Source organism: Eumetopias jubatus, unplaced genomic scaffold (assembly GCF_037043125.1).
Source record: "Eumetopias jubatus isolate StellerSeaLion01/CBP00866 unplaced genomic scaffold, mEumJub1_p1.0 scaffold_2, whole genome shotgun sequence".
Lineage (NCBI taxonomy): Eukaryota > Metazoa > Chordata > Mammalia > Carnivora > Otariidae > Eumetopias > Eumetopias jubatus.
Window position 1 is genome coordinate 113240256 of NW_028274808.1, and position 26103 is coordinate 113266358.

General features: G+C 36.4%; 1 protein-coding gene and 1 pseudogene across 1 annotated transcript in view; one reads left to right on the forward strand and one right to left on the reverse strand.

The window, feature by feature from the left end:
• Positions 1-26103, forward strand: part of COL25A1 (collagen type XXV alpha 1 chain) — a 452975-nt gene that overhangs the window by 135217 nt on the left and 291655 nt on the right. The window lies entirely within an intron of this gene.
• Positions 15236-17341, reverse strand: LOC114222648 (NIPA-like protein 2 pseudogene; annotated as a pseudogene).

Below are 26103 nucleotides of genomic sequence, written 5' to 3' on the forward strand. Positions count from 1 at the left end.
ATGGGGGCACCTGGGTGGCTCAGTGGGAAGCCTGCTTCTCCCTCTCCCACTCCCCCTGCTTGTGTTCCCTCTCTCACCGTGTCTCTCTCTGTCAAATAAATAAATTTAAAAAAAATCTTTAAAAAATACTTAAATATGTATTTGTTTAATGAGTGAATAAACATCTTATTTAATTATCTTTTATATTTATTTCTACCTTGCATTATTATCACTGTACTGTATGTTCAACATGTTCTAAATAAAAGACTATACAGTATAGAAGACTGCAGCTTTTTGACACTGTTTCCTAGAAACGTTTAATGGGGAGAGTTGGAGGCATTATTGAGAAAATGCTTTATCTGTTTTTTTCTTTTTTCATGAATTTTAGAACATTGTCATTTGTAGGAAGGTAACACAGATTGGTAAATAACAGAGGTAAACACCCCCACCCTTCCCCCTCCCTCCGCCAGCTTTAAAGCATTTTGATATATTAAAACTTAAAACTATTTTTCTCTCTTTCTTTTGTTCTTAAGTGGTCATGATTTTCCATCGGTTGGATACAGCAAAGCATTTAAAGTAGAACATATGCATTGAAGAAATCAAAGAACAAGTTTTATAGGAGCATATAGGGAAAAGTGGTGCACAATTTATTTTTTCTTTAGTCCAACAGGTGGTTTGTCAACATCCATGTAATTTTATATAGAAGTATTCAGAGGCTTTAGCATTGGAGATGATGGTATGCCAGTTATGTGCATGCCTTTGATCCTGCGTGTGCTTTGGTGTGGGGCTTGGCCCAGCACTCCACACAGGGCTCCGTAGCAGGGGCAGGGGGGCTGTGTGCTTAGTGGCCCTGACATGGTTCCTGTGGCTGAGGCTGTGCCTCCTGGGCAGGCACTGGCAGCTGTACTTGTAAAAGTAGCATTTTTTATATACTAGAGGGTTGTCTTGTTACCAGTAGACTTCAAAATTCTTACAAGATTGGAGATTTTATGTTATTTTATTGTTTTTAAAAGATTTATTTATTTATTTGACAGAGAGAGATAGCTAGAGAGGGAACACAAGCAGGGGGAGTGGGAGAGGGAGAAGCAGGCTTCCCGCCGAGCAGGAAGCCCGATGCGGGGCTCGAACCCAGGACCCTGGGATCATGACCTGAGCCAAAGGCAGACGTTCAATGACTGAGCCACCCAAGTGCCCCAGGATTGGTGATTTTAAAATAAATATCAAACAAAATTGCCACGATGGTTTTATTTCACCTCAGTTGATCGTGACTAAGACTATATATCAAGAGCAGCAATAGTACCAAAATGCTTTTGAATTTATTGCTGTCTTTCTTTAGGGAAGTTAAAACACATTGTACATATTGTCTTCAGGGTTCCCTTGAGGAGTTATGAAATAGTACAGGTGAATATATTGGAGAAACCCCACAGGAAACACTAGAACTTATTTTGTTGACTAAATTATGGAACAATTTGACTGTCTGCACTGGACTCTCGAGGTCATCTGCCAAGGATAGTTTCCTAAGCTGAGTTAATTGAAAATTGTTATGGTCTTACTGGAGTGTGCTCTTTGGATTTTAGTTGTCTTAACTTGTATTTTTAAATTGAGGCTTGATCTTTAAGACGTGAGGTTTCTAAAATCCCAGTGATTTTTGTTAAGTCAAAATTTATTTTGCGAACTTTCATCTCAGTTTCCTTATCAATGGAAAATGTCCATGGAATACACAATTCTTCTCTTCTGATCACTTGACCGTTCCTGGGAATACATTGTTAAGTTCTTCCAATTCAGGAGCTATATGCAAGGCAATCACCTATCACTTAAGAACTTGAATGTAGGTGCATGATCTTACATTAGACCTGTGCACTTGTTTGCTACAATGCTTTTGCTTTTGTCAAGCTTAGGTTGAAAGTGAAATAGGTGCTCCAGATGTTAATCACAGGTGGCTAGAATCCACATGCAAATTCACATAAATTTAGAACAGTGGTTTTGACTGTTGGATCATAGACTCCTTTGAGAATCTGGTGAAAGCTAAGATACCTATACACAGGAAAAAGTACACATGTACAGCTTTTTGACTGTACTCTTAGGAGGTTAAAAGACTTGGTGGAGTGTAAGAATCTTTGATCTGCGGTTCACTGGTAACAAGAACTGGATGAAATAGAGTGGAGTTTTGCTTTGTTTCATGATATTTTCTTATTTCTTTGTGATTTATGGTTGAAATCCTAAATTATTTTTTCCCCCAATACCCCTTACTCTCTTAAATACCTGACCAGGCCCTAGTTTTTGTATCTCGACAGATAAGTTTGCTTTGCAGTTGGTATAATACCAATGTAGTATAGATTTGAGGAATTGTCAGTGATGGCAACTTTCTATAAGAAGCCAGATTTAAAATCTTACAGATGAGTATTCTTCATTGCTTGCTCTTAGGCCACTAATAATTAAACATTTTTAACTAGCTAATTTTGCTAGACGGTGACATATAGATTGAATGGTACTCCTCAATTTTTACAAAGCACACTAGCAAGCATGGAAAAAAAAAAAAGCAAGCCAGTATTTTAGTTGTCCTCATTTTAGTCTGGGGAGGCCCACTTCAAAAACTGGGTCTCAAAGGTCCTTAGCTTTTATCTAGAACAGACAACGTGCTTGAGAAAGTTCCTTTAGCTTTTTGTTTCAGTTGACATTGACACACTGGGTCAGACTTGTCCCAAAGCACCATGTCTAAACAGCTTCCTTTATGTGTTTCTAATTGGGAGTCTTTCTCAGGAGGGTCAAATTAGAGCTCCTGTGGTTGGAGCTACAACACTGGCAATTGACAGCGTCCGCTCAATTCTGCATCTTGAGACATGCAAGACAGCCACTTAGAGTTTGTTCCTACAGACTTTTGACAAATGGCCCTACTCTGACTGCGTACCTCATAGACGTTTTTTGTTTTCCTTCTGGATCAGTGCCAAAACCATGGTTTTTCCTCAAGCACCTTATTTCTGCTTTGTTCTCTTTGCTTTTGCCTTTTGTTTGCCATGATTCAGTTTGTTCAAAAGCATTTGCTAACTTTCTTGTTTGTGTATCATACCTAGCATACTTACATAATGGTGCCTGTCTTAATCAACCTCCTGGATTTGTTAACCTCTTAGGAAATTTCATTCTGCTTGAGTAAACAAAATAGAACTTTGAACACCTGAATTATTGTGTTGGTCTATTGATGAAGATAATGCATTATAGACTAGGTGGTAATAATTTATACAGAATATTATAAGAACCAAAAATAATTGATTAGCAAAGACAGGATGTGATCTAAGACTCTTTGAAAAGATTCGTTGATTCATTGATTATCCCCTATGTATGAGGATTTTTTAAAAAGATATGTTTCAGGCATTAATTTTAATCTTATTTCTATAGGATTTTGCTGCACAGATTTCCTAGGATTCCATTTTGGGTAATTTTGAAACAGGAAGCTTTTATAAAGATTTTAAATTGCCTCATATATCTGAGTTCAGTTACTGGAATTTAAGTAACTTACAGTGTCCTTTTAGAATCCACTTGTTTTAAAGCCTGAGAAATAATTTATGATGGCGAAAATAGGGGTGATAAATTAGAGAGTGAAGTATGTGTTGCTTTTTCCCAACAGCCTGAGGGATTACGGGAGAGGTCAGACAACTTAAGTATGTTTCTCTTTCTTGGGTTCTGTAGTGTTCTTGTAGAAGAAGGAGAGGAATTGTTTCTGAACAGTGGATGTAAGGGTGCCAAGTGACTCTTATCTTTAAGTACTGCAGAGTTTGATTAGCATTCTGCTCCCTTGACCAGAGTTATTCAAAAAGGGAAAATTTAGTATTATGAATATACTTAACATCATAAACATCTTCCTTGCCTTGCTTTGAAATACTTTGAGTAATATCAGAACTTCCTTTGTGGTCAGAAAGATCTAAGTATATTGGGGGTGGGGATAGAGACTCAGAGAAGGTATAATAGGATAATCCCCCCCCCTCCACTTGCTAGTTAAGGATATATTTGCCAGGCCCTTCTCTCTTGTCCAGTAAAGAAAGAAGACAGAGTATCTAAATATTAGAAAGAATTTCTCCTGATTTAAGTCTCAAGAAGAGGGAAGGTTAAATTAAAAGATGAGGAATTTTCTGTATACTTTGTTTCAGTTGATATACTTTGGGATTTTAATTCCTCAGGGAAGATGTTTTTCATTTTCTGCTCATGATTTCGATTTCTCATTGCTTTTTCTCATCTGCTTATTGATGATGACCCTGAATGTTTTCTTTCCCACTCATGTTTAGTGGTGTTTTCATGTTATTGCTGATGAGGGAACCACCTCAGGTGTGGAGATGAACAGCTGTCCTGGTGGGGTCTCTATTAAGTGCCCAGGGTCATGCTCTCACAGCTACATCATACAGTCCCTTACCTTGTCCACACCCACCTTCCCCTCAGCAATTCCCTCTCCCCTGGGGCTTTGGAAACAACTACAATGGTTAATTGTGCATCTGGGGGAGAGAGGGTGGGGAGAGAGAGAGGAACTGAAAGGGGGAGAGAGAGAGAGAAATTTTAAGAAACAAACTGGATAAAGCACAGCAATTGAGTTGGGGCTGTAATTAAGGCACAGAAAATGCATACATGATTAATAGAAATCTAGAGAGTTCTCCAATAGCTAAGGACTTCAAGAAGTGATCTTAGGTAATATTGTATATAAGCTGTATAAGACAGATGGTGGTTTTTGTCTATGCTGTCTTCTTAAAGAATCCCATATGTAGAAATTCCCCATTTCCCTGGGTAACCTTTCATTGCTACCTACACATAAAATATACTTAACCTAAATTAGATTTAATGATGGTAGTCAAGGTCCCTGCGATATTCCTAGTTTGCTAATAGATTATTCAAAAAATTTTCTTTCTACTGCTCTACATTTTCATTTGTATAAGTCTATTGGTTTCTGATTGCTTAGGGGCAGGGTCATGTGTTGGTAGTCAAATTCAGGCAGGCAGGTCTCCCTCAAACACTGTATGAGCTACTCAACAAGCTATGGACTCCCTGTGTTTCAGATTCCTCATCTGAAAAGAGGCATAATAACATTGACTCTACAAGGTTGTAGTAAACATTAATTGAGCTAACATATGTATGGTGCTTGGTATACAATACGCCACTTAATAAAAAGCTAATTATTGCTTGGTCTTAACTTTTTTGTAAGTTACATAGAGCCTACAATCTTGCATACAGAAGACAGTCAGTGGAAATATATTAATTAAATAATTATTTAGTTATTTTATATATAGTTATTTAATATTTTAATTAAACATGTATAAATTCTACTGAACTAATTTTGACTCCTTTTTCTATTATTTTCAAATATTACATGTCTTCATGAAAATCACCCAAGGAGAATGTTGTTGGTGACTATTAAGTTTTGTTAAGGCAAGGGGTAAAATATGTGGTTTTTTTCTTCAGAAGCAGACGCATTTTACAGTAAAAGGGAGCAGAGCTATCTTTTGTCAAATGTTTCCTTTTGGCTTAGAACCTAGCTACACTAGTGCTATTACTCTTGTTTTCTTTTGTTTTTGGTTTGTAAACAAACACATCTTTTAAAAAAATGTATAAAGTACTTTTTAAGTGTGAAAATACATTTTTTTCACTGTAGTAAAATATGTGTAACATAAAATTTGCCATTTAACCATGTTCAAGTGTACAGTTGTGTAGCATTGAGTTCATCCACATTGTTTTGCAGCCCTCTCCACTGATGGCCCCATCACCACCATCCACCTCCAGAACTTTTCAACTTCCCGCAACTGAAACTTTGTGTGTATTAGACAATAACTCCCCATTCCCTGCTTCCCTCCTCCCCAGGTCCCTGGCAACCACCATCCCACTTCTGTCACTCTGAATTTTATTACTCTAGGTGTCTCATGTAAGTGGGGTCATACAATATTGGCCCTTTGGTGACTGGCTGATTTCACCTACCATGTCTTCAAGGTTCACCCATATGGCAGTATGTGTCAGAATTTCCTTCTTTTGTAAGGCTGAATAATATTCTATTGTATGTATGTACCACATTTTGCTTATTCATTCATCCATTAGTGGACATTTGGGTTGCTTCTCCCTTTTGTTATGATGAATAATGCTATTTGTTTTGTTTTTTAATGGCACAGATAGGCAGCATTTACATATATACATTCCATACCACTAGCAGTGAAATACTGGTACTTTTACATTTAATGTTATCAGGAGAGACACAGTTTTAAGGAAAAATGTGCAGATTTGATTTGAATGTAGGGTACCTTGTCTTTCATAGTTGCTAAATATGAATTTTCCCACACTAACTATAATTAAATATATGCTGATGAGTTTGTGTAACATAAACTAATCAGAATTCAAGTATAATTTTTGAATTCCACTATTGTATTTTACTAAGTTAAATTTTGTTCCATTTGTGTTTCATTACAGTAAATATTGAGGATTTTTAATCTTCTTTTGAGTTCATTATTTTTTTTAATTATACAATACACTTGGAATTGAGTACTTCAAAAAAAAAGAAAAAGAAATTGAATCCTTTTTCTCCTTTTAGTATAAGGCAAATTACACTTCCTTTTAATTAAAAAGTCAAGCTTTCTCTTGGAAATTACCTGTTCATATAGAGAATTGGTAAGCTTGAAATTGCAGTTCTTCTAAACTCATACATTTCATCTAGGAACATCATTAGGGAATACTGGACTAGACCTTGTCAAGCACCCAATTAAGTGGAGTTTAGCAACTAGCCTTAAATTCATAGAATTGTAATGAATACCTTCTTATGCAGGCTAAGTTCGCTTTATTCACTGGATAGTAACTATTTCTTTAGTCTTGGCCTATATTGCCTGATGTAATCATATTAGATAAAAGTCTAGTCACATATTAGGGCATATTTAGAAACGTGAAAGATCCTATTTCTAAGAATCGATGTGAGAGATTAGCCAGCTTTGGAGCAATTGAAACATAAGACAGAAAATGGTGATTCGTATATCCCAAGAGTGTGAGATTTTATTTCCAATATTTCTAGGATTCCTAAGGAAAAACTGGAGGGCTTCTTAGAACCAGCTGATTCTAACTAAAGAATTTTTGATGTTGCTCCTGGACTTCAGTTTTTTTTTTTTTAGGAAAATAAAGAACTTAAAAAAGATCATGTTACTGGAAATTATCTATCTATCTATCTATCTATCTATCATCTATCTATCTATCTATCTATCTATCTATCTATCTATCTATCATCTATCTATCTATCTATCTATCTATCTATCTATCTATCTATCATCTATCTATCTTACATAGATTATTTCCTCACCAAGGAATTTTAATAAAACTGTAATGCTGAAACTCTAATGGACATAAAGTAATTAATTATTCTGTGATTATTATGTAGTTAATCTCAGTTACATTATTATGGGAAAGTTGTTGAAGACAATGCCAGCTAAGTCTAGTGTGTCTTAGAAAAGACACTAAATAGTCAACGATTCTAGAAGATTCTTTATAGTTAGGAAGACATCATTCTTTAGAGCACTTATTAATTTGTGGGTAAATGTCAATGGAATAGCAATGACATCTATTAACATTCATACATTTTTAAAATGTGGTGAAGTTCACATAAAACTAACCGTTTTAATGCATACAATTCAGTGGTATTTTGTATATTCACAATGTTGTGAAAACTATACTTTTTAAATAAGTGCTGAATAATATTAATATCCAGGGCATTCTTAGAAACTACTTCTGCCAAGTTAGAGACCTTTTAAAAAATTTTAAATTTCTGTTTTTGCAGGTCATACCTAATTAATTTTCAACCAATTGAAATAGAAGTAAGGAGAGCAGAGATTGATATTTTTTTTAAAAGATTTTATTTATTTATTTGACACAGAGAGAGAGCACAAACAGGGAGAGCTGCAGTCACAGGGAGAGGGAGAAGCAGGCTCCCACTGAGCAGGGAGCCCGATGTGGGGCTCAATCCCAGGACCCTGGGATAATGACCTGAGCTGAAGGCAGACACTTAACCGACTGAGCCACCCAGGCACCCCCAGAGATTGATATCTAATAATCATTTCCTTTTGCATTTGCAGAGCTAATACAATTGGAAATATTAAATTAATAAATGAATAGAGAACATAATTTACTTTTTCAAAGCTTCCAGTCAAGAAATATAATCTCAAGAGTAAATAGCTTTTTCATAAAATTCGGTGACAATTTGGTATGTAAATTATCTTGGGATCTAAAATTGATCACTCATGGAAAAATGATAAAGAAGGTCAATATATGCATAATATATTTCAGTATTAAAATTTGTCAGTAGACATAAAGTTTCCAGTGTCAAGTTTTAATTTTCATAGAGATAGTTGTTTTTCCCACTTTAACTATAGATGCAATTTTCCTCTTTCACATAATTATTGATTATATTAATGACAATTTTTTGAAACATGCTGTTAAAATAAATTAGCTGGCTGCAAGAAACTTTTCACCACATCTCTATATTTCTCCTCCCTCCCCCCACCTTCAGCCTGAAATAGAACTTCTTGCTATGTAACATCCCTGGGGTCTATCCAAAGTATAAATTCTCATTTTCTTGGCAGTCTAGAAATTATGACCATAGTTTTTACTCATCTCATAAGTACCCTTACGAGGTATTACTTGATTAACTAGACAGGGGAGAACTGCCAAAGACCTTAGAAACTTAAGAAGCCTCATAGTTTCTCTTTTTAAGAATCGCAGTGGGGCTAGACAGCTTGTAGAAAAATCACAGAGAAACAGATCAGAATGTGATCATTCAAAGTATTGTGATGGCCTATGTGTGGCTTTACTCCCTGTATCTCAAAGTAATAGCAACTGATTTGTTTGAAGTAGCTTAGATAAATTAGAGACTCTGTGTGTGTGTATTTACATGACGTATTCATCACATGTTCATATAAAATTACTTCCAGCAGACTGTCAATCCAGAAAATTTCATTAAGTATAAAAACCAGAAATGGCTTCTTGGTCATTTGTATGTGTCAACATTATCATCCATCTGATCCTGTAGAACAGGCAGCTATTATATATTTCCATCATTTTTTCATAAATATATATTCTATCCAATTAAAAATCCTAATTATTTAAGAAAGGAAAATACAGGTAGCACTGAACCAGATGTCACAATGATCTCAATTCAACATCCATATAGATGTCTGATTTCCTGTGCTTTGAAGACTCACTTATATTTAGCAACTCCTAACCTCAATGACATAACATATATATTATCCTTATGGCTTCCAATCTGAACTATGTATGTTGCCAATGTCATAATTTTTAGGTTTTGAGTTTTCATGGGTAGAGATTATATTTTATTAGTATTATTTAAAATCATCTTAGTGTGCAGCACCATCATGCACTTCAGTAGGCTTAATCAGTATTCACAGATGAATATTCAAGAATAGTGTCGTTTTCCATGTATTTTGGTATTCAACTGCTGAAATTTAATATACATTAAATTATTCAATATTATTCAACTTTTCTTTAATGATGGCAACTGATCCTGTAGGAAATCATTTTTGAAATGGCTCTTGAGCACTGTCTATTGGCAACAAATGGATTCATTGCCAAAGTGATTTGATTCCACAAACGTTTATAGAATACTTACTATATATGAGCACTTCGCTGGAAAACAGGGTTACAAAAATAAGCAGGCAGCTCATAATTTAGGGGGTGTATGTGGAGACTGAAGGTAGTGCAGAGAGGCGGATATGATAATACAGATAAATGTGCTGTGATAATAAATTATTGTGGAGAAACAATCAATTGATTTATTTTGTGTGTTTTTGAAAAAACTTCAAAGAAGAGGTGAAGATGTATGAAAATATACAAGATAGAGAAGTGGGAGGGAGGAAGATTCCAAAAGAGTGAGAAGCACAAGCCAAGTCATGATGGCATGGATATTTGTGAAATGGTGAGAAGGTGGGTGCAGCTACTCCCCAAAATGTGGGTGGAGCAGGGGCAAGGGGAGACTGACTTGTTAGAGGCTACAGCCAGAGCAAGAAAAGTTGTTGAGTACGTGTTGAAGCATGGTGATAAGGAGCCACCAGAGCTTGGAAAATGAGGGAGTGACATGATCAAAACTGTAAATGAGAAGGAATGATTGCATCTGTGTGGAGGATGCATTGGAACTGAGTAAGCCTGGTGGCAGGGAGATAAATGATGAGTCCTGGGAAAGAGCAGGGCAGTGTGAAGAGAGCCCAGGTGAGAGAGTCAGGAGATGTTCTGTGAGTGGCGACAGATGAACAATCATCCAAGAGAGTTTCAATTTTTCTAATTTGGGCACCTGGTGAGATGGTAGAATGGGTATTTGTTTTGGATAAACTGATTTTGAAATTTTTTTGGTAAAGGTAAGAACAAACTATTTTTGCATGTTAAGTAATACTTGGAACTAATTGCAACATTAAATCCAGTTTTTTCAAGTTTAATTTCTTTATCTGGAAAATTGTGTGGCTTGGGTTAAGAATTAAACGATCACTAAGTTTTGCTAAAGTCCTAAATTCTGTGATGATAAATTTCTGTTGATCTAATTTATTTGAACTGAAACATTCCCATAGTGGAACAGTAGTAGTGAGACAGTGGTATGAAGTTCAAGTTCTTTATACTTTATCTCTACCATATTTATTTTCACTTTAATGTATACTTCCTGGACCCTTTTATTTTATTTTTTTCCTTTAAAATTTTTATTGTTACGTTAAATGTACGTTAATCACCATACATTACATCATTAATTTTTGATGTAGTTTTCCAAGATTCATTGTCTGTGCATAATACCCAGTGCTCCATGCAGAACGTGCCCTCTTTAATACCCATCACCAGGCTAACCCATCCCCCCACCCGCCTCCCCTCTAGAACCCTCAGTTTGTTTTTCAGAGTCCATCATCTCTCATGATTCGTCTCCCCCTCCGATTTACTCCCCTTCATTCTTCCCCTCTTGCTATCTTCTTCTTTTTTTTTTCTTAACATATATTGCATTATTTGTTTCAGAGGTACAGATCTGTGATTCAAGTCTTGCACAATTCACAGCACTCACCATAGCACATACCCTCCCCAATGTCTATCACCCAGCCACCCCATCCCTCCCACCCCCCACCACTCCAGCAACCCTCAGTTTGTTTCCTGAGATTAAGAATTCCTCATTATCAGTGAGGTCATATGATACATGTCTTTCTCTGATTGACTTATCTCACTCAGCATAACACCCTCCAGACCCTTTTAAAACTGCCTAGGAAGTGTGGAAGCTTGCCCTAATAACCAGTTTAAAAAGGCTTAGTCATTCCTGATCTGTGTTAAAGAAAAGAATTTTCATAATACTGTTAAAAAACAGCAGAGCAGACTTTATTCAGGGGGACTGCCAAGATAGGCATAGGGACCAGTGCAATGGAGTTGTGAAGTGGGGGAGTGAGATTGCATTCAAAAAACAACAAGGAACAGTGGGGATTAGTAGCCAAGGAGCAGGGTGGGGATTCTTGCTGAAGGCGGGCCAGAGTGATCATGTGCCCCTGGTGGGTCAGATTTTGGAGAGTCATTGGATAGAGGATGAGGGATTCTGGCTAAACCAACTTAACACGATTCTTGCTAAACTTGAACAATGCAGAGACAAATATGAAAGCCCAAAGGTCGAGGCCTCATTGAAAAAGAGCTCAGAGGAGCCTAAAGTTTGGTCGTGGAGAGAATTTTGTCACCTCTTAGATCAGAGATCCTGCTATTTTCTACAGCAAAAAAATTTCTTCTCTTGACCTGGGTAACCATTCAAGCAACTCATTGATAGAAGCTACATATTCTCCTTTTAAGATTGATTTTTAAATATACAAAAAGAAATATCCTACTGCATTTTCAACAGATTGTCAGTACAGATCCAAAATATAGTAAATTGGAAAAAAAAAAAAGGCCAAACACCTGATTACAAATAGTTTTTGAAAGTAAACATTTGAAAAGTAGTTTATCCTTCACTAATTTTCCTGGCCCAGGGTTCAGAGGAGTGAGCAGTTCCCATGGGGTCATGTACAGGCTCATGGTGAGCAAAGCAAAGCCTCTTATTCTAGTGGGAGTGGGTCTTTGATGAGAAAGCCCAGAGCCTCATGTTAGGTCTCCATAGGCTGGAAAAAAGGGCAGGGTTTCACTGATTTAGTGTTAATCTGTGAATATGTTTGCAATTTAGAAGTCTGCATCTAAATTCTGTTAATCACTGGACATTTTAAATTGAATAACAAGCTGTGATGTAAGCTTGGATTGCAATTAGGAAAAGGCAGGTGAGGAATGCAAATGTTGCCAAGGGTCTGTTAAGTGCTGGTTATTTTACTCCTTCTCTTGCCTACGCTGCATGAATAAGAGGATCTCGTGATTCTCTCTAGGTCCACCAAGTTTTGGGTTTTACACAGTTTTCATGGTCCTAGTTCCAGTCTGTGTCAGGCCCCTGTGAAGTGCTTTATTTCCAGTGTTATAAACAGGTTTGGTCTGAAGATGTTAGCAGATTCCAGGAACATATTGACTCAACCATCTTAAGCCCAGTAGTTAGTTACGCAAGTATAAAATTTGGAGGTCATTAATTGAAATGAAATAATGGGAAATGAGAAAAGGAAACTCCATATTCTGCAGGAGTGGAAACCCACTTCTCTATCTTTAAGGGAAATCGCTGCAGGGGGACATGGACTACATCACCGCTGCCTCTTGACAGGTTCACCTTGGAGAGACACAAATTAAATCCTTTCAGTTGCTGTTTTGAAGCTAAAAGTGTTTGACCGGTTCAGCCCCTGAATGGTGTTTAAGGAATAAAGAGAAAAGAGCAGGAAGTTCTAATTGGCAAATTACTCCTTGTTATTTAGTTTGGCTTCCAAGTTGGACATTCCAATAATGAGGAGCTTTGTGGGACTTGCCCTTGAGCAGAACCAGGGGGCTTTTTGTTCAATTACTATTTAATGTGAAGATATTCAAGAAACATATTGTAACATTTAAGCCATCACTTCCTATTAAACAAATATCATTATAAAATGATTTTTAAAATTTCTCTCCATGGATGCTCTTATGATTCTGGACCATCTAAGTGAAGTGTAAATTGCAAGATGTAAATGAAATTTTCTTGTTATGTGGTATTTATGGGAGCGTTATTACTTATTGACAGGTTCTCAAAATGTTAGAATATATATGTTTATCTAACAGTTGTCTTAACTTCATTATGGTTATTCTAATCCTGATTAGAAAAAAAAATGAAAAGACTTTTTAAAAGTCATTCTCAACTGAATTTACAGCAAGGTGAATATTTCCTTCTGATATTAATATTTCCATATGGTAATGAGGAATTTATATAATTGTTTACTTAATAAGTTACAGAAGATGTTTCTGACATTAATTTTGACCTACGTGCATAAATTGGAAAAATATGGGTTTTAATTTGCAGAATTACCTTATAGGCTAATTAATATTACTTTAGCATGGAGAGTTATTTCATATTTGGAGATATATCAAAGTGGTTAAAAGAAAAAGTATTTTTCGCTTTCTATCTCGATGATATCTCTGAACTTCAATATTTGATCTTCTCAAAAGTTATAAAAGGAATGAAGTAAAGAAGTGGAGTTTTGTTCAGTGAAAGGCATTTTTAAAGGTAAAGGATTAGGTATACTTTTTCAGTAACGCCACAGAATGTGGCTATATCATTTAAATAAATAAACACTAAGATTTTAGTTGAAAACTTCTGTCTACTTTTGTTGCATAGATAGGGTCAGTGGATTTAGAGGAAAAAAGAGACCTTTCCTTTCTTGATTATTGGAATTCACTTAACAGTTTGTTATTTGGCTAAAGGATTTTATGACATCAGTATTACTTGAAATAATCATGCAGTTGAAATGACTGCGAATTAATTACCAGTTTCCTTTTTACAATGAAATGTCTCACACAGGAATAATTCATATAATGCATTTGGAAATGCTAATAGCTCCTGAGGTACTAATCTTGCCTTGTTCCTGAATACTTACAAAATGTGTCTCCCCGAGTGGGCCATGGACTTATCCTATGTTGTGAAGTGCTACACAGAGGTGTCGAACTGGCAAATGGAATAGTTTTCCGATGAACTGTGAGTCTGAAGTTTTTTTCCCAAACGTGTTTGGCTTCATAATAAAAAAGAATAAAATTGCTTTTTTTTCTCCTAGTATTTTTTTTTTTAAATTAGCTCTAGGCCCAATGTGGGGCTTGCACTAACGAGCCCGAGATCCAGAGTCCCAAGCTTTACTGACTGAGCCAGCCTGGCGCCCCTCTCCTAGTATTTTAATTTGATTAAATTAGAGTGTATATTTGAAAACAGTGATAATAATCAAGAGTGCTTCAACACTGTGGCTCCTTCTTTGAGATGATGTACGCTGGACAAACTTACTCATTGCTTAGTGGGTTCAGCTCTTTTAATTTGATGAAAGTTTTACTAAGCACTCCACAGATGTTTTTTGAGAGCCTAAATCTGTAGTATTGTACTAAATTGGGAGATGATGGAAGAAGAGGCAGGAGGCATGTCACTGCAGTGTATGTGTGACTTGCACAGCGATCACATTGTTCCCTATAATCTGATGGGGTATAATATAGATAGGGTATAATATAATTAGCCAACCCTTTTATGATCCCTTTAGCCTATGCTTTTTTTTTTTTTTTTCGTTTTTGTAGTTTGGGATTGGATTGGAAAGGCAGCAGACTCTAGGTGGGGAAATGGTTAGGAAGGTATCGCCAATGTTCTTGGTTGGAGATGATAGAGCCTAAATTAGGGCAGTGAGCCAGTGGGTCTGAAGTGAAAAGGAGAGATACTACAGTTTTTAAGAGATTAATCAGGTTAATTGTTGACTGATTAATTTGAGGAGTGAGATGGAAGTTTTATACAGGATATTGAACTTTAGAACTAGAATTTGTAGCAGAAATTGTGATTTGCTTAAAGGTTTCTTTTCTTTTTTTTTTTTTTGAAGTCCAATTTGGAAATCTTTATTACCAGGTAAATTTAGCCCATTTACATTTATGATCATAACTGATGTGTCTGATCTTAATACTGTTATCTTATTTTCCTATTTAAAATTTCCTTTGTTTTCAATATTTTCCTATATACTACACATTTTGTCTCTCGGTTGTTTGCTTTTGTTCTCCCTATCTGGTAATTCGGAAAGAAACAAATATAAACTTCTTTTTCTCTTCTTTTGATCAATAGCATACCTGAACATAGTATAAATTTGTTTCTATAAGTAACTACCACAAATACAAATCTTCCAATTCAAAGGAGAGAATTAGTTCGTGAAATGAAAAAAAATGAAAGCTCCAGCCCTTCCTTAACATGAGCGCTGCCTGTCCCAATGGTGTAAGTATAACCTACAGAGTCATAGCAAACAACACAGGATGTATGGATCATCTTATCGAGAAGTGCCACCAGGGTTAACAGTATCACCACGTGCTTCATTCCCTTTCTCTTATGGAAATATAGCAGAGTGCAGAAAATTAATATTTCTAAAATCACATAGATCAGGAACTGCCGGGAAACAAAGTAATGCTGTACTGTTCTTGCAGAGATAGACTGACTTCTATTTGGGGCAAAGTTCACCAATAAGTATGTTCCCGCAAATGCCAATGTCATACCTAGTAAATCTGAAGCTCTTAAGTTTTCTTTCAGAAACATAACAAATAATGGCACTACCTGTAACAGATATACAGCCTAATGGCGCAATGAGAGTAATGGGAGCAAATCTGTAGGCTGCAAAGTTGCCCGTCTCCCCCACGGCCATAAGAGCGGCCCCAGCCCACCGCAACATGTTCTTGAAGTAGGGCTTTGGGTGTTCCTGGTGCGCCAGCTGGACATGAGAATATTTCTGAATAGGGAAATACTCATTACCAAATTTCCTAAAATGGCTAGCAAAACTCCCAAAAGGTGAATCTGGTTCCTGCGGTATCACGCGCCCGACAGGGAGCCATTGCCGGCGCCCAGCGCCCAGTACATAAAGTCCCGGGTCAGCTCTTCTACCGCAGCCGAGGCGGCGGCCATTGGGGCTCGCTCCCGGCGCTCGAGCTCGGGCTCGGGCTCGGCCTCCGGCTGCCTCCCAGCCCCGCCGCTCCGCCAGGCGCCGCGGAGGAGGCGCGCCCTGCCGAGGCCGCGCCCTGGCCGCGCCGAGGTCACTTCCTGCTCAGCGCCCTAAAGGTTTATTTTCATTGATGGTTCTAGATTATTCTTTCAAGCTTACTCTGACAGTTTTTTTATTTTATTTTATTTTATTATGTTATGTTAATCATCAAACATTACATCATTAGTTTTTGGTGTAGTGTTCCATGATTCATTGTTTGTGTATAACACCCAGTGCTCCATGCAATACATGCCCTCTTTAATACCCATCACCAGGCTAAACCATCCCCCCACCCCCTCCCCTCTAGAACCCTCAGTTTGTTTTTCAGAGTCCATAGGCTCTCATGGTTTGTCTCCCCCTCTGAATTCCCCCCCTTCATTTTCCCTTCCTACTTTTTTTTTTTTTAACATATAATGTATTATTTGTTTCAGAGGTAAAGTTTACTGAATGTTTAAAATTGCAAATATGGACACGTTTAATGTTCTTTCCTGCTTAAAACCCTTCAATAAATTCTTATTCCTTTAGGCTAATGCTCAATCTAGTTCTTTAACGTGGTCAATTAGCTACCTATTCCTATGTCAGCAAATTACCCCAAAACTTAGTGGCTGGAAACAGCACACGTTTATTATCTCAGTTTCTGTGGGTCAGTTGTCCAGAAGTGTGTGGCACTGACTCCTGGTCTCTCATAAAGCTTCAGTCAGGGTGTGAAACAGGGCTATAGTCATCTCAGTATGGAACTTGGGGAAAAATTGCTTCTAAGCTCCCTCACGTAAGCCTCAGAGGACATGTGACCCCTCCAAAGGACTACCTCATGACATGGCACATGGCTTCCCCCAGAATGACTGATCCAGAGAGAGAGAGGGAACACTCAAGACAGAAGCCACAGCCTTTTTATAACCTAATTGTGGAAAAAACAGCCTGTCACTTTTGCTGTATACTATTCATTAGTAGTGAGGCAATAATTCAGCCCAAACTCCAGGGCTGAAGGCTACACAAGCAAGGGATCTTTGTGGCCTTCCCAGAGGTTGCCTACTACATGTAGTTCACATTGTCTGGACCCAAACTACCCAGCTCTCCAGCTTCATGCTTTGCCAGGTTTCTATTCACACTAGACTCCAGCCAAATCAAACTACTTTCAGTTCCTGAAATGCTCCACACTCTCTCTTGCCTCCAGAACTTTCCTCTTCACTTGGCTAACTCACCTGTCCCAAAGATTTCAGCTTACATATCACTCCCTGGGGAAGCATTTTCTGACTATTCTTTCTCATTTTCCTAAATTAGAGTAAGAACTCTTGCTTATTCCACAATTTTAGATATATCAGACTTTCAGATTATTGCTTTTTGGGGTGCCTGGCTGACTCAATCAGTGGAGCATGCGAATTTGATCTAAGGGTTGTGAGTTTGAGCCCCATGTTGGGTGTAGAAATTACTTTAAAAAAGATTATTGGGGTGCCTGGGTGACTTAGTTGGTTAAGCGACTGATTCTTGATTTGGGCTCAGGTTGTGGTCTCGGGGTCATGAGACTGAGCCCCATGTGGGGCTCTGCACTCAGCGGGGAGTCTACTTGAGAGTTTTTCCCTGTCCCTCCCTTTCTGTCCCTATTCCCCTGCCCCCACTCTTGGGAGCACATTCACGTACACTCTCTCCCTTTCTAAAATAAATAAATCTTAGGAAAAAAAAGATTATTGCTTTTAAAATTGTGTGCCTTTTCTGCCAATTGTAGCTCTAACACTAGGGCTTCTACCTGATGCAATACTATATACACTTACTAATATTTGTTGAATTAGTGGCTAAATAAATATCAGTATGCATAAGATATGGTCAATATGATCAATAAGCTTCTGGTCTCATGCATATGGATCTGTCAGAGAGTCATTACTTGTAACTGCCTCAGACTACATTTTATTGAGCCAGGCCTCAAATTTGTTACTTTGAAAAAAAAAAAGCCAGATTTCAGTTTTATATAACTTTATTCTTTTTCCTCTCATTCTTATGACTAAAAAGGTGGACCTGTGTTGCAGATTGAATTTGGAGTTTAGAGAGTAAGATTAAGAAAAAAAAGCTGTTTAAGTGAAGCTGCAATTCTTTGGTATGGACCAGTCCTTGTTTTGAGTTAAAATGCCCTCACTTGTTTTGACGTTGATAGTCAATTACATTAAGAATGATCAAAAGAATTGAGTTTGAACACGGTATATTTTATTTCCATCTAGGTGGAGTCTTAAGTGGCATTAAAATTTTTGTGTTGGAAATGTGGATAAAATTGCATTTCTTGGCTTGACAACTGGGGCAACTTTATGTGATTTCACAGTTTTTAAATTAAAAATTATATTTATAACTTAAGTTTTATATTTATATTTATATATTTATGTATATTTATAACTTAATTTATGTTTTTTTTAATTTTTTATTGTTATGTGAATCACCATATATTACATCATTAGTTTTTGATGTAGTGTTCCATGATTCATTGTTTGTTCATAACACCCAGTGCTCCACGCAGAATGTGCCCTCTTTAATACCCATCACCAGGCTAACCCATCCCCCTACCCTCCTCCCCTCTAGAACCCTCAGTTTGTTTTTCAGAGTCCATCATCTCTCGTGGTTCGTCTCCCCCTCTGACTTACTCCCCTTCATTCTTCCTTAATTTATGTTTAAGACTATATTATTGAAATAAAACTAAATATTGAAAAACTATATTATTGAAGTGTAGTTGACATTCAATGTTATATTAGTTTCAGGTGTACAACACAGTGATTCAACAATTTCATACAATACTATGTTCACCACAATAAGTGTAGTTACCATCTGTCACCATAAAACATTATTATAATATTATTGACTATCTTCCCTACACTGTACTTTTCATCTCCATAACTTATTTTATTATTTTTATTTTTATTTTTATTTTTAATTCCAGTGTAGTTAACATACAGTGTTATATCAGTTTCAGGTGTATAATATAGTGATTCAACAATTCTGTACTCAGTGCTCATCATGATAAGTGGAATCTTTAATCCCCATCCCCTATTTCACCCGTCCCCCCACCCACCTCCCCTCTGGTAACCATCTGTTTGTTCTCTATAGTTAAGAGTCTGATTCTTGGTTTCTCTCTTTTTTCTTTGTCCATGTGTTTTGTTTCTTAAATTCCACATATGAGTGAAATCATATGGTATTTGTCTTTTTCTGACTGACTTGTTTTGCTTAACATTATACTGTCTAGATCCATCCATGTTGTTATAATTTTAGTATATGTGCTGCTGAAGTGAGCACCCCTCCATGTTGTTATAAATGGCAAGATTTCATTCTCTTTTATGGCTGAGTAACAGTCTATTGTATACATATATACCACATATACCACTTCTTTATTCATTCATCTGTTGATGGGCACTTGGATTGCTTCTATAATTTGGCTATTGTAAATAATGCTGCAATAAACATAGGGTTGCATATAATTTTTCAAGTTAGTGTTTTCATATTCTTTGCATAAATACCCAGCAGTGGAATTGTGGATCATATGGTATATCTATTTTTAAGTTTTTGAGGAACCTCCATACTGTTTTCCACAGTGGCTTCACCAGTTTGCATTCCCACCAACAGTGCACAAGGGTTCCTTTTTCTCCACATCCTCACCAACACTTGTTTCTTGTATTTGTGATTTTAGCCATTCTGACAGGTGTGAAGTGATTTCACACTGTGGTTTTGATCTGCATTACCCTGATTATGAGTGATAGTGAGCATCTTCTCTTTGTTTATTTATTTTATTTTGTATGTCTTCTTTGGAGAAATGTCTGTTCATGTCTTTTTTCCTTTTTTAACTGGATTATTTGTTGTTGGGTTGTATAAATTCTTTATATATTTTGGACACTAACCCTTTATCAGATGTCATTTGCAAATATCTTCTCCCATTGAGTAGGTTGTCTTTTAGTTTTCTTGATGGTTTTCTTTGCTGTGCAAAAGCTTTTTAGTTTGATCTGGTCCGAACAGTTTTTTTTTTGCTTTTATTTCCCTTTCCTCAGGAGGCATATCTAGAACAATGCTGCCAAGGCCGATGTCCAAGAGATTACTCCCTATGTTTTCTTTTAGGAGTTTTATGGTTTCAGATTTCACATTTAGATCTTTAATCCATTTTGAGTTTATTTTTGTGTATGGTTTAAGAAAGTTGTCCGATTTCATTCTTTTGCATGTACCGTCTTGTTCTCCCAGCACCATTTGTAGAAGAGAATGTCTTTTCTCCATTGTATATTCTTGCCTCCTTCATTATAGGTTAATTGACCATAATTGCATGAGTTTATTTCTGGGATCTCTATTCTGTTCCATTGATCTATGTGTCTACTTTTGTGCAAGTACCATACTGTTTTGATTACTACAGGTTCATAGTATGTCTTGAAATCTGGGATTGGGATACCCCTGGCTTTGTTCTCCTTTCTCAAGACTGCTTTGGCTATTCATGGTCTTTTGTGGTTTCATACAAATTCTAGGATTATTTGTTCTAGTTCTGTCAACAACATTGTTGGTATTTTGATAGGGATTGCATTGAATATGTAGATTGCTTTGGGTGGTATGGACATTTTTAAAAATATTAATTCTTCCAATCCATGAGGATGGGATATCATTTCATTTGAGAAGAACAAATTCTTTTTAGTGAGTAAACACAGTGAAGCAGTGCAGCAAGAACAAATTAATCAAAGAGAGACTGTTTTCACTTTAGTCATTTCCTCAATTCCTACTCACTCCTCAATTCAATCTAACCTGTCTTCCACCTCCATGTCTTCATGGAATTTCTTCTGGCAAAACTATCCAATACCACCTTACTGCCAAAAGCAGGGGGCTCCCAGTGCTTATTTAATTGAACTTTTCTATTGCACTTCACTCCTGACCACCACATCTTTTTTAAAACTCTCTTTACCAGGGGGTTTAGGATACTACCCTTCTGGTGGTGGTTCTCTGTCTCCTATTCTTTCTCCTTCTTCACATTTTTGTTGTTGTTATTTGTTTGGTAATTTCTTCTCAGCTGTCTTCTTGAGCTCCTTTTTGCCTATTACCTAAGGAGGACTCTACATGTTCTATTTTGACCCTCCATTTATTCTTGGTCTACAAGAGATTTTTTTACTTGCATTTTATCTGCCATCTGTGTTCTGGTGACTTCAGATCTCCAGCTCAGAATTCTCCAAGTCTCAGTCTTTTATTTGTAATTTCTGTTGACCTTTCTGTCTAGATGTTCTGCAAGTATCTCAGACTCTAAACTTGATTCTTTCCTGTACCTTCTTGCCCATCTCAGTTGATGGTTGTATCATCCATGCAGTTCACATAATGATTCTAGTTTCCTTCTTTTCCATCATCCAAATGCAATTATTTGATTATCAAGCCTGGATGATCTTACCTTCTACGTATGTGGTTCCCAACCTTCTTTTCCCCAGACACCTGAAAACTATGACACACTTATAGACATCATTAATAATAGGTCACAATGTTCTCATTGAAGGAGGAGAGTGCAGTCCTTAGGAGAAATTCTTAGAGCAGGTGAAGGGCCCAGGCTTCTACATGGTTGCAAGAGATTCCTGAGCTTGAGAATTGCCACCCTAAGCATTGTGGGAATCAGATTCTCTTTTGCTTATAGCTGTTACTGTTTTAGTTCAAGTCTTTATCAATTCTCTGCCTGACAACTAGAACACTACTTCAACTTCAGTCTAGTCTACATTTTACATAGTTGCCAGAGTAATTATCTAATATAAAAACCTATCATCTCCTACTTAACACTTTTAAAACTCTCCATTACCCATAAGAAAACAAAAACAAGTTCTGTGATCTGGCCTCTGTCTCCCTTTCCAACTCTATGCCTTTCATGTAATCCACAGCCATGTGGAATGTGTCATTTCTGAGCGTCCCCTTCGTTTTCTCATCTTTGTTCTTCCCTTTGTCTGAGATGCTCATTCCTTTGTTCTTTATTTGGCTGACAGTTGCTCATCACTTAATACTCATTTCTTACAAAAAACATTTTGTGTCCCCTTCCCTTTCCCCATGGTCCTCCCAAGATATATTCAATGTGTGCACATAGAATTTTGTGAAAATCAAAATCATTGCACTTGCTGTAGTTCACTGTTACCTGTTTTTTATCTTCATTCCATTGAGTGAGAGTTTTTTGAGGTTGAAGACCATGGCTTATTCATCTTTATCTCTACTGTCTATATAGTATCTCTATATATTCTTAAATGTTTGTTGAAGGAAAGGGTGAATTAATAGATTTAAGCATTTTATCCATTCCTTCACTTAAAATGTGCATGTATATATTGTATTCCTGCTGCATGCCAACTACCATTCTGCACTCTGAGTACTATAGTAATAAGTTTTTTAAAAAGGTAATAAATCCCTTCCCCGATAGATCTTACAGTATTTTGCTAATATAGGTTAATATAATAACCATTGATAGTTACATGAACATGTTGATAAGGAGGAAGGGGCTTTCCTGATAAACACTGAATAAGTTAGACCCTTTATTGGTGAATAATTGAATCTCTGCTAATTATTTTGTTAATTTGTACTGTGGCTATTTCTCCCTTAAACATTTCTTCATGAGCAAGTACTTATTAGGTGGGGTTGTGAAAAAAAATGTAAGTCATAATAGTAAATATTAGACAGCATTGGGCAATAGTCAAAAGTAATATTAAAATAAGATCTAGTGTTTCAGTTAAATTTTTGCTACTATTGTACCACAGGAGCAAAACTTCCTTTAATATCACATAACTACAAAATGTATTATTTCTTCAGGAATCGTACAAAGAAAATTGTAAAAATCATTTCCTTACAGATATATCATACTAAATATCATTTTAAGAAAGAGAAGAATTCTATCTTATCTTTGAAACTAGGAATGTAGAATAATCTTGTTGATAGGTCTATAGATCCAGCCTAATGATAGTAGATCCTGTTCCATTTTTTTTTAAAGATTTTATTTATTTATTTGACAGAGAGAGAGACAACAAGAGAGGGAACACAAGTGGGGGGAGTGGGAGAGGGAGAAGCAGGCTTCCCGTGGAGCAGGGAGCCTAATGTGGGGCTTGATCCCAGGACCCTGGGATCATGACCCGAGCCGAAGACAGATGCTTAACGACTGAGCCACCCAGGCACCCCAGTAGATCCTGTTCTAATTAATGTTGTAAATGGACTCTATATTTAAAGTTGTCTTTCTAAACAATGAATATAGTCATTTTTAGGAGAAAAAGTCAGGTCCAAAAATCAAGTATTTTCGTAGGAAAAATGTAAAGGAATATGTAAAACTATATTGTTTTTGTGCCACAGTATATCACTATGAATTAGTTCTCACAGCTCTAAATACTGCTATTCAGTATTTGCAAGTGGAAAAATAAAAACAGAACATATTTCCAAACAGTAATGTCAGACTGTGGAAGGTTTAAAGAATTATATTATTAAAAGGGGCTTTTAAAGTTATCCTTTCCATTCTTATATCTCCTAAAAATGAAAAAAAAATCTGTCATTAATTCCTTATTTTAGATGATAATGCATAACCCCAGAAAACACATTCTTTTTTTTTAAAGCAGACTTTGTAAACTTTTATTCTTTGTCATAGAAATGATCATAATCAATAGTGTTTACTATTAATTTTATTTAACTACCATTAGCATTTTTTTATTATTATGTTAATCACCATACATTACATCATTAGTTTTTGATGTAGTGTTCCATGATTCATTGTTTGCGTATAACACCCAGTGCTCCATGCAGAATGTGCCCTCTTTAATAGTATCACCAGGCTAACCCATCCCCCTACCCCCTCCCCTCTAGAACCCTCAGTTTGTTTCTCAGAGAACACATTCTAATGTATCAAAACCTTTATTTGAGTTTGATAGGTTTTCCTAAGGGCTAATTGAAATTTCTTCTTTTACTTTTAAAAAATAGATTCTATGATTAAATTAATGTGATATAATTCATTTAAAATGTTGTTGAATCAAATTACTAAACAGCTTTTTGAGATTTTATTTAAATTAAAATCTTTTTACATATTGTCAAGAATAAAAGTGTAAAAGCAAACCTGAGATAAGACCCTTATTTCATATTTACCAATCATAACCAATCCAGTAGTATTTGGTTCCAAGAAAACTTAGTTATATATATATATAATATACATAAGTATATATTATATATATAACCATATAACTATATATATACACACACAGAGAGATATATGTACATAGACTATTTAAATTCTGATGGCTTTCTCTCTCTGAGATGCTTGAGTGAGCATCAATCAGTGTCTCTCTATGACACTGTCTATTGATGCACTTGTGACTAGCCATCCTTTTACCCTTGTTCTTTTTTCTTTTTTAAATCTAATATTTTAAATTTTAATCTTAATTTTATTTTTTTAAGGATTTATTTATTTATTTTAGAGAGAGGGAAAAAGAATGCACAAGCTGGGGAGAGGGGCAGAGGCAGAGGGAGAGAAACAGACTCCCCGATGAGCGCAAAGTCTCAATCCCACAACCCTGAGTTCATGACCCGAGCTGAAATCAAGAGTCGGATGCTTAACTGACTGAGCCACCCAGTCGGGGCTCCCCAGGTTCGCCCCCCTTATTCTTAATTTTAATCATTGGCACTTTTCAGCACCATGAGTCTCCATATTTAGTTATGATGAACTTAATTAACGCCCTCTATCAAAGGATAATGCTCCTTCCTATCTGACTCCATGGTAGCTTGGCAGCTAGGGGAGAACAGCAAGCATCACTGTCTCTCTGTCTTCTGTTAAATGGTGTCATTGGCAAGTGTGCTGACATTGTCCAACAGTGGCACTGTTTCCATCTGGCCTGCAGGGTGTCTGGTCCTGCATTGTCACCCTTCACATGCACTGGCTGAGTTCCTGGTAGAGGTTGCGGTGACAGAAGACTAGCTTCTTCTTTTTTTTTTTTTAAGATTTTATTTATTTATTTGAGAGAGAGAGAGAGAGAATGAGAGAGAAAGCACATGAGATGGGGGGCGGGTCAGAGGGAGAAGCAGACTCCCTGCCGAGCAGGGTGCCTGGTGCGGGACTCAATCCAGGGACTCCAGGATCATGACCTGAGCTGAAGGCAGTCACTTAACCAACTGAGCCACCCAGGCACCCAGAAGACTGGCTTCTGTGATGGATTTGGCTTGGTATGTGGTGCCTTACTTTTCCATGTGCACCCTACTCTTCCTCTCCCCAATACAGATTACATCTAGGTAATGACACAGAAGAGGAAAGATTTTACCGCCCTGATTGGCGGTATATTGATAACATATCTTTTGTTTCCCTGTACCATACTCATGGACTCCTCTCGTTTTTTTTTCTTTGTATATTTTCATTGAATATCTGTAAAATATGTGGTATTAAAAAATAAACCATGTACTCTACCAGACATAATCTCATTAAGTCAGGCAGTGAATACAGCAGTGTATTTAAAACTTTATTCAGATTAATCTTACTTTCAATCATCTTTTACATTTCAGCCACTTCATCATCTAGAGTAGCACTGTCCAATGGAAATACAATGTTAAGCACATATGCAACTTAAAGTTTTCTTTTTTAAAATTGTTGTTATGGTTTTATTATTGTTACTGTTATTTATTTATTTATTTTTGTAGTTTCAAGTTAGTTAATTCCATTTAATTAACATACAATGTAATTTTAGCTTCAGGTGTAGAATTTAGTCATTCATCACTTACATAAAACACCAAGTGCTCCTCACAACAAGTGCAATTTAAAATTTTCTAATAGCTACAGTTAAAAAAGTAAAAAGAAACAGATGAAATTAATTTTAATAATATATTTTATTTAATGCAATGTATCCAAAATATTCTTTTAACAGTCAAGAAAAACATCACTAATGAGATTTTTAAATTCTTTTTTTCGTATTAAGTCTTCAAAATTAGCAGAGCCACCTCTTTATCTCTCTCTTTTTTAAAGTATAGGTGACACACAATGTTACATTAGTTTCAGGTGTAAAACATAGTGAGTTGATATGTCCTCTTTTTTTTTTAAGATTTTTTATTTATTTAT